The sequence below is a fragment of the Manis pentadactyla genome, chromosome 14 (assembly GCF_030020395.1).
Source record: "Manis pentadactyla isolate mManPen7 chromosome 14, mManPen7.hap1, whole genome shotgun sequence".
NCBI lineage: Eukaryota > Metazoa > Chordata > Mammalia > Pholidota > Manidae > Manis > Manis pentadactyla.
The window spans coordinates 12529741-12539320 of record NC_080032.1 but is presented as its reverse complement, the minus strand read 5'-3'; positions in this window follow the sequence as shown (position 1 = coordinate 12539320).

Here is a 9580-nt window from a genome sequence, read left to right as displayed (position 1 = left end):
TTTCTCAAGAGAAGTCAGAAACCTAGATCTGAAGGTAAAAATCTCCTGACTTTTAAATGCTGACAACTAGATGTTGGCCTGTGCTGGGTCTCCTCACCTCATGTGGACACTCTTCTTACCCCATTTGAACTATGGTACCTCTCTGTGGACCAATGTGTACCCTCTCCTCCTTCCCCCTGTTGCTTAAGTTTATTTTGCTGCGACCCACCTAACGGCATTTAGATTGAATTGCTCAAGAACAGAAGGGAAGGGAAGAGTAGTGAAGGGAAAGGAGGAGAGGAGATGGAAAGAACAGGAGGAGCCACAAAAACCCTTGGCTTTAGCTACTGGCCATCACTTTCTCCCTTTAGCTTCCTGTTGAGCAGCAGATGTTCATGCATTCAATAAGTATTTGTTGAGTGTTTACTCTGAGCTAAAGAGGGCAGAGGATGAAATCAACAATAAATAAAGTGTTATGGGAAAAATACTCCAAGCCACAGCAGAGCCACCTCATCTTTTTAGATTGTTGGGCCATCACACTCGCTCCAACAGTTGCAAACCACCTCTCAACTGAATTTGCAGGACCAGCTTGGCTGGTGGATTTAATCCTAGCGGTTGGAATTGACTCAGTGGAGATGAGGTGTTCACCCTACAAAGTTTCATCATTTTCCTGAACCAGCTCTAACCGTGTTAGTAGCTTTTCCCCAAACTGAATCATCAACTCCAGGATACTCAGATGGTCTCTCCCCAGCAGCGCCCACTGGGAGGGATAAAGCAGGCCACGTTCGTGGTCTTTTTGACTTTTCATCCTGTAACTCAGCCTCCCCACATGCAACATCATCATCATCATCATAGGTGATGTTCATCAGGCACGTACAATACAGTCCAACACCTGGGCTCTCTAGCTGTGTGGCCACAGACAAGTCACTGCCTTTCTAAGTTTCCTGTGGCTGCAGTAACAAATGACCACAAACTCAGTGGTCTAACACAACCAGAATCTATTATTTCCAGTTCTGGGGGCCAGAAGTCTGAAATCTGAATCACTGGGGTAAAATCCAGGTGTCAGCAGGGCTGCACGCCCGCAGAAGGCTCTAGAGGAGAATCTCTTCCCTGCCTCTTCCAGCTTCCGGTGGCTCCAGGTGTTCCTCGGCTCATGGCTGCATCCCTCCAGGCTCTGCCTCTGTCTTCACAGGGCCCTGCTCCCCTGTGGAGCCTCCATCTGTCTCAAAGGACCTTGGGGCAGCATTTAGCATCTTCCTGGTTAAGGCAGGATAATCTCTCCAACTCAGGATCCTAATCGCATCTGCAAAGACCCCTTTTCCAAATAAAGTCACCTTGAGAGGTTCCAGGAATTGGGACCTGATCTCTTTGGGGGCCATTACTCTGCCTACCCCAAGTTCCCTTTCTGAGTCTCAGTTGTCTCATCTGTAAAAAGAGGATAGAAATAAGGGTAACGTCCCTCAAGGCTGATGTGAGGTTTAAAGGGCTACTGTAAATCAGGCAGTTGGCGAGTTGGCAGGCAGGCAGCCCTCGATGAATAGCGCGGTTATTAGGAATTGATTTCTTAAGTTATTTCTACCCAGTACTGGCAGTTGTGGAGGTAATTGATTCCAGTGATGTCACCTCTCCAACTGCCAGGTTTTCAGCAGGATTAAAAGTGCCAAATGGGCTTTGTTGAGCCAACTCCTCCGGGTGTGAAGAGCCGCCATGCCAACCCGTCTGCTGCTTCTCCCTAATTAACACAAAGGCAACACCCGCCAGCAGGCCCACTTACTGCCATCCCAGGAAAACAGCGCAGAGCACTACAGCTAAATATTTGAACATTTTTTCAGTTTCTGGATGAAAATAGTATTTGGGGCATTTAAACCGCACAGAGGAGAGGTGAGGGAGAAATGCCACATCATTCTTGTGCCCGTACATGCAACCTCTGGAGAAATGCTGCAAGGAAACCCAACCATGTCACTGACTGGAGACGACGTCGCAGCAAACTACCATTGTAGTTACACTGGAGAAATAAAAGAATAGAAAGCTGGCCATCTTCATTCCATTTAGTTCCACAGTTGCCTCTTGAGCTACTCCCTCAAACCAGGCTTTGCCAGGCATTGTGGGTCCAAAGAGGGAGCTCACAGGCTCCTGTAACCCCACCGGGAATGAATCACACGCTGAATCTGTGCACCTGAACATGAGGACGCAGGGGAGTGGATAGGAGCACACTGCCCAGGTTCTAGAGTCAACAGCAGGCACTGGATCCCTCCCTAGCTCTGATTCTAGCTGTGTGCCCCTGACCAAATGACAACCTCTCTGGGCCTCAGTTCCTTTATCTGTAAAATGGGAATCCTAACAGCTCCTCCTTCAAAGTATTGAGAATATTCAAGGGGACGGCTTATTTAAGGATCCACCTGGGATGCAGGTTGGCACTCAACATAAGACACATGGAGAGGCTGAAAAGGAGGCTGTTGACGATTACAGAAATGTCCTCCCAGCTCCCAGAAGGTCTGTGTGAAGGCAGGGAGTCCAGGAAAGTGGAAAGCAGCCAGGCCCAGCTGTCAGGCGAGCTGGGATCTGATCCTAACTGTTGTTGACAGGTCTCAAAACTATTTCCCTTTTGAGCCTCAGTTTCCTGGTGTGTCAAATGGGTCTAGCATGATGATCTCAGAGACCCCCTTCTGCCTTCTACTTCCAATAATGGCTTTAGGAGTGTCCCTCACATTACTGCTGCCAGTGACATAAGCAGTTTATTGCCCTAACGAGGGGGCACACCCAAGGGGACAGGACAAGTGGCGAAGCTTTTCTGAGGGACAAAGCCTCTGAAATTCAATGGAGGGGTTTGGGAACATCCCAGGGGCTTGCTCCCCAGGGACCACACTTCACTTTTAGGCACAGATCCTGGGCCACTGGCCAGGGTCTAGGACAAACCTCTCTGGCAGAGGTACAGACTTTCATCTCATGCCCCCACGCTCCTGACAAAGAGGACACTTGGGCTAGTGCCCCACTGGCCAGCATTTCATTTACTAGTTCACCAAGTATTTATTAAGCACCTACTACGTACCAGAGGCTGGGACACACCGCAGGCACAATTCCTGCTCTCATGAGATTCACAATGTAGTGTGGGCAGGATATTAACTCTTACAAATCGTTTATTTAACACTGCAGTGAACACCATGGAGGGACAATTCAGTGTGTCTTGAGGCCAGGTGACTTGACCTAGTAGGAGGGGATCAGGGAGGGCTTTTCAGAGGAAGGGACATTTACACTGAGAACTGAAGGGTGAGGAGGGATTAGAAGGGAGAAGAGCCTTTCAGGCAGACAGAACAGCACGGTAGAAACACCGGCCTCGAGAATTCCAGGGAAGGCCAGCACGGTGGGTGAGGCTGGCCAGGGCCCAGAATGTGCTGGGTTCAGTGGCTTGTTTATGCTGTGGGCTTCATGTGGAGGGAAATACAGAGCCCAGGAAGGTTCAAGGTTAAGTTGAGAAGGGAGCTGCTCTGACACCAGCCACCAGCCACCTTGAACTTGGGATCTTAGGAAATGAAGGCTCCCTGCCATCCAGGGATGGCCAGCGGGTGTCCATGTCCAAGAAAGTCATGGAAAACACAGCATTGGCTCCATGCCCCATTTTGGTGAACTGCACCCACATCCAACGGCCCCGCAGAATGGAACCCGCATGGGCTCTGGGATGGGAACCAAGGTTCACTATACAGGCCATGAGAGTCCCTGCCAGACCGCACTAAGCCTCCATTTCCCCATGAAAAGTGGGCTCGGGATAAGCCTTGCTTCCTGGAGACACCGTGAGGATGAAGGTAAGTCACGTGGGCACAGGACACGTTCAATAACTGTGAAGCAGGGGCCGGCTGGGTCTCTTCTTGGCAGCGTCTGCCTCTGCACACCGAGGCCGCCAGCTGCTCTCACTGGATACGCTGGCTCTGCCGCTTCCCTTGTTTGGGCACACCCTCCCCGTCTCTGGGCTTGCTTCCCCCTGATAAAGCGAGGGATTTGGGTGGGGTGAGCTCCATTAAGCCAGGCCAGCTGGTTCTTGAACTGTGGTGAGGTCAGACCCAAACGGGGGTCCTGTCACAGACTGGTGCTCTTGGTCCCCACACCTCAGAGAGAAGAGGGCGGGAACCTTTGACATCACTTCCCCAGCTGTCATCATGGTTTAGGAATTACACTTTGATTCCAAAGGGGAGGATCTCACACACCACATTTTTTTTCCAGAACATGCTATTTGCACGTGGTATAGGGCTGTCTTCAGGGATCCAACTGTGGCAAAGGAAACCAGCCCGAGGGTTGGCAGCTCTAGCCCATGCCCCTGGTGCCCCACCGGAGAACATTCTCTCAGACCTCTCTCCCGCGTGTGGGCCACAGCACGCTGCCTGCCTGCCTGAGGAAATGAGTGTTTGAATATTTGTTTTCTAGTGTCTTCACTTGCCAATAATACCCCACCCATGGACAAAGCCATACCCACAGTGTGATGTGTGGGGCAGGATTATTGTTATTGTTATTGTTATTGTTATTTCCATGACCTGATTTTTTACACCAAATAACAGTTGAGGGATGGTTACACAACACTGTGAAGGTATTACTGTCATGGAATTACACATCTAAAAATGGTTAAAATGGCTTATGGTTTATGTTATGTGTATTTTACCCCCTTACTCCCCAATATACATTTACATATATATAAACGTATATAAAAATATATGTAAGAATTGAACTTTGAACAGTGCTACTCTAGAAAAGTCTATTGGTGGGAATGCTTCCTGGTAAGTGGGAAATGACTTAAGCAGTAAGACCCTTTATTTTATTCTCTGAAAAGGAATCCTGTTGTGTGTATAAATCACATTTTCTTTATTCATCAACAATTACATACTGCATACTTAGAAATTCGTTAAGAGGGATAGATCTCAAGTTATATGTTTTTTACCATAAAATCAAAAAGGAGAATCTTAAAAAAAAAGGAAGCCCAAGCTAGGGGATGAGGGCCCACAGGTGGGTCAATTTTATTCTTGACATCACCCTATGGGACAGACTTTCCTCTCCTCCTGCTCTGTGATGGTCACGGTCGGCCATGCCGGGGAGCTCCCTCCTGGTGGGAGGAGGCCTGCGGCAGGACCTCGGGTCCCCTGCAGGTGTGACAATGCCCAGCACCCCATGCCCAAGCAGATGTCCCCTCAAGTGTCATGGGGCAGACCGGGCCCAAGCCCACTGCCGGCTCAGTCACCCCCAAGGGCATGGGTCCACCACTGTTGGCTTAGACAAATCAGGATTTACTCATGGTGAGCAAATAAGTGACAGTTTCCCGGCTCCCTCCTTTAGGAGAGCGAACTAAACCCAGCACTCATTGAGGCAGGTGCTATGCAGAAACTGTCAGCATCAGGGCAATTATAACACTGACACCAAGGGGTATCATTTATTGAGTCCTGATAATGTGCCTGGCAATAGGTTAAGGCAGCTGTTAATAACAAAACGGTGCTATTATATTCTCATCCATTTTATAGGTGAGAAAACTGAAACTCGGAGCTATGAAATAATTCAGAGCTAGAGACAGAGGCTCTTTCCTTCATATTACCGGCCTTGAAAAGAATATGAATACCAAAAACGTCAGTGCCATTCCATGAGATGAATGTATTCCAGCAAGTGGAAGCAGGCTAAGCTACCTGAGGGTTCTGAATGGACGGTTCCAGAACAGGATTCCATTTTCCAGCTTACTCTACACATAGGAGCAGTCCCGTTAGCATAAGGTCTGGTGAGCTCACCTGATTACACATGAGGCCTCAATGAAGGCATGATGGGAGGTTCCAGCCACACAACTGGAAAATGCTTGGAGGGGTAGCAATGTGGCAGAATCCAGCTTAAAAAAAAAATTTGACAATAACTAAAAGTGAACCACAATGAAGGGTGTGTCCCCTTCCTCCTGTCGTAGGTGGAGTAATGCTTCCAAAGATGACCACCTCCGAATCCCAGGACCTGTGTACGTTAGCTTACATGGCAAAAGGAACTTTGCAGATGTGATTAAGGTTAAAAACCTGGAAGCAGGGAGGGAGCTGGAATCATCTAGGTGGGTACATGAATCCTTAAGAGCGGAAATGCTTTCCCAGCTATGGCCGAAAGGGACAGGACATGTGAAGAACAGTCAGAGAGAGGTGCTACTCTGCTGGCTTTGAAGATGAGGAAGGGGCCATGAGCCAAGGGATGTGACAGCCTCTAGAAGCCCGAAAAGGTAGAGAAACCTACTCTCCCCTAGAGCATCTAGAAAACGAGGTGGCTCTGCTTACCTTGAACTTACCTGCGTGAAGCTTGTGTCTTGCAGAACTACATGATGTACATAAAATGTTAATAACAGGAGAAAATGGGTGCAAAGTATAAGGGAATTCTCTGCACTATCTTTGTAATTTCTCTGTAAATCCAAAACTGTTCTAAAATAAAAGTTTATTAAAAATACAGATGCCCAGGCCCCATCCCTGACCAGGTAAATCAGAACCTCTGTCTCGGGGATCAAGCATCAGGATTTTAGAAAATCCCTCTGGGTCATCCAGATCTGCAGCCCAGGGCTGAGAGCCACTCATGCACTAAAAGCACCTCGTCAAGTATAAAGCCCGGTGGAAACACAGGTTGCGATGATCAACCAACCAATATATTATCTTCTAAAAATATTACCCAAGTAACGGTGATCATTGTAAATCAAAAAGCCCAGAGAGAAAAATCAACAGAAATCACCCCCCCGATCCTGCCCCCTAGTGACAGCTACTGTTTTTGATGAATGACCTTTCACACGTTTTTCCTCTCAGACACCTATATTCGTTGTTTTTCCTCACTATTATTAAAGCACAGAACAGAGCCCCAGTGTCTATGAGCTTGCCTGTCTACTTCTGCATCCTTTGTCTTTAGAGAGGGTGGGAGCCCAGCCCAGGTGGGAAGAGAAAAGCCGGAGCAGTTGAGGGTGAATTGCGGTGAAACTCGGAGTAGCTAAGAGTGCCTCGGTAATACCACCTGCTTGTCAGTGAGACTGTTGTACATCCTGCAGCGCTGCCACATTTCAGCGGCTGGGAGCTGCTCCCACGTGGTCACACCATCTCCCTACTCCTGTTTCTACTCTTGTTCTAGGACACCCAAAGACTCAGTCCGGGAACAGCCCCTGATCACATCACTGTGCTGGCCTCGGGCCCAGAGTGCGCAGTGTTCCCGAGGATGGTTCTCTGCCAGGGCTTCCTCTCTCAGCCCTTGGGGGCTGGTCATCAACCTGTCACTCAATATTTAGTATTGTTGAACCCTTTGTATAGCCCCGCTGGTCCACATCTGATGGCCTCTTTTAAGAGCTACACCTGCAAGTCACAAATGCCTGGAGAAGCGGACTGAAGGGCGAGTCACAAGCTCTGGAGGTTGGGGATAAATCTTGGCTCTCATAATCCTTGCTGTGTGGCCTCAAGAGAGTTGCTGGACCTCTCAGAGTCTGTTTCCTTGTGTGCAAATGGGAGCAGGGACCTCACAGATTGGAGAGAGGCTTAAACAGAGGCTATGCTAAAAGCATCTGGCACATGGTAGGTGTTCAAACAATGTCAGTTCCTTTATGCTTTTCTGTGTGCTTTCAATACCATCTTGGCTTTTTCCTTAGGATGAAGGAGGAGAAAGGACCCCAAGCTTGGAGATCGGCTCATTCATTCTCAGCGGTGTTCACGGAGTGCCTACCCTGCCAGGTGCCAGGCTGGCAGTCAAGAAGGTGAAGACTGTGGCCCTTCTGGTGCTGCCAGAAGGGCCCAGGCCCTGGAATCAGAGCTGAGTCCCCATCCCAGCCCTACGACCTAAAACTGTGCTTCCCTGGGCATGTGATGCCATCTGTCTGTGGCTCAGTTTAGACAACTCTAAAATGGGAGCAGAAGAGAATCTCATAGGGTTCTTGGAGGAACAAAGGAAAAGACCTCAGTGAGAGGCTTGAGGAGCTACAGGCTACCGTGTACTGATGAGGTTAGAGGCGGAATGGTAGTGGGCTGGTGAGACGGCTGCCCTGCAGAACAGGCCCGGAGGGCATGGCCTCCAGGACCGGGCCCCTCCAGGACGGGAGCTTGTGTGGTCCTTTAAGACCATTATACAGATGAGAAAACCGAGGCCCAGAGAGTGGAGTGGCCTTACCCAAGAGGCACCAAATAAGGACCTGAAGCCATGTCTTCCAAGACCTAATTCACATATTTCTGAGGTTCCTACCACACTCGGGGGGTCCCACCAACAAGCACTGATGTTTGGGCTCTTTTGCTGGGTGGCCACGCTGGCTGGACTGATTATAGTTGGGGGGATGCCTCCCCTGCCAACTGGGGGCACAAGGCAGAAAAGGGGCCAAGAGATTGGCCAAAGGGACAGGGACCAATAGGGGGATAACCTGGGGAATCTCATGCACGGGGCACGGCAGACCCTGAGTAAACACGTGCCAAGTAAAGGGAGCTGGGAAAGAAAGCACACCTCCCTGAGAAGCACTACAGGCTCTTTCGGGGGCGCTCTGCCCTGAAACCTCACTCCTTCTCACAAGGTCAACCCTAGAAAGCAGCGCTGTCACTGTTCTTGTTAAAAGGTAAACTGAGGCACATTAGAATTTTTCAAGAGTTTATCAGTTCAAATTGGGCAGTACCAGACCAACGGGGGTGAGAAACACCTCGACCAGCACACAGGAGCTAGGGGAGAGGTTTTTATACAGGAGTCATGGAAGCAAAGCAAGAAAATCATTTAGCGACAGCTTAAGCAGTTGCCTTATTTGGGAAATGTTAGTTGGCCGTTCGTGATTAGTTGTTCTTAAGTTTAATTTTCTTGGATTCAAGAGCTTTGATGCCGGCTTAGGTTTTGGTTCATTCGCATACGCTCCCAGGGCGGTATGAGCCCCCCAGCCTAATGGCCTCTGCCTTTCCAATTACTCGCTTCACATTCTCATTTCACAGATGAGGACACAGAGGCACAGAGGGATAAAGTGACCTGCCTAAAACCGCCCAACTAGCATGGTGGGGGGTGGAATAGAGGCCGTGACATTCAACGGATACTATACTGCCTCCAGGAAAACCGGGAAGTCAATAAAGGAATAGAGGAATGAAGGGAAGAAACAAATAAAGAATGGGAAAATGAAAGAGAATGAATAAATATTTCTTTATTATCCCTTTTTTTTTCCCACAAGCAGAGTAATTTAATAAAACAAAGTACACACTCAAGGAGGGAGTGCGGACGCGCCCCAGGGGTGAGCAGCACGATGCTGGGGTTCGGGTGGGTAGTCTTATAGCTGGAGGTCAGGTACAGGTGGACTATTCATTGGGTCAGCTGGGGTCTTTCTTGGAATGGGGAAGGAGATTTCTGGGACCTAGGATGACACCCTCTTTTTGTCCTTCGATGGCCTTCCTCAGATCTGTCATGGCACCAAGGGGTGTGATTTTTAGTATGCTAATCGGCATATAATATACTTTGAGGTGAAGTCAGGGCCAACTTCTTCATGTAAGTTCTAGCAGGTCTGGTATCTATATCCTCCCTCCCAACAACCCCAGAGACCAATTTACATGGAATGTTTAGAAAATAAACAAGCATCTAACCAAATGTACACACCGGCCAAAGTCCCCAACCCACTCTCTGCTCA